Source organism: Nannospalax galili, unplaced genomic scaffold, assembly GCF_000622305.1.
Source record: "Nannospalax galili isolate Female #2095 unplaced genomic scaffold, S.galili_v1.0 scaffold238, whole genome shotgun sequence".
In the NCBI taxonomy this organism is placed as follows: domain Eukaryota; kingdom Metazoa; phylum Chordata; class Mammalia; order Rodentia; family Spalacidae; genus Nannospalax; species Nannospalax galili.
Genome location: NW_008341888.1, coordinates 942,360 through 942,853, shown reverse-complemented (window position 1 = coordinate 942,853; position 494 = coordinate 942,360).

The window sequence follows — 494 nt, the reverse complement described above, 5'->3', positions numbered from 1 at the left end:
AAACCAAGAAGAGATTAACAGCTTAAACAGACCCATAACATGAAAAGAAATGGAAACAGTAATACGAAACTTCCTGACTAAAAAAAACCCAGGACCAGATGGATTTACAGCAGAATTCTATCAGACATTTCAAGAAGATCTACATCCAATACTACTTAATTTATTCAAAAAGATAGAAATGGAGGGAGAACTTCCAAATTCCTCCTATGAAGGCAGCATCACTCTAATACCAAAGCCAGGTAAAGATACAACCAAAAAAGAAAACTACAGACCCATATCCTTAATGAACATAGATGCAAAAATTCTCAAGGTACTTGCAAACTGCATACAGACGCACATCAAAAAAACCATCCACCATGATCAAGTCAACGTTATCCCAGAGATGCAGGGATGGTTCAATGTATGTATGTCAATAAAGACAAGAACCACATGGTCATCTCAATAGATGCAGAGAAGGCCTTTGACAAAATTCAACATGCATTTATGTTCAAAGT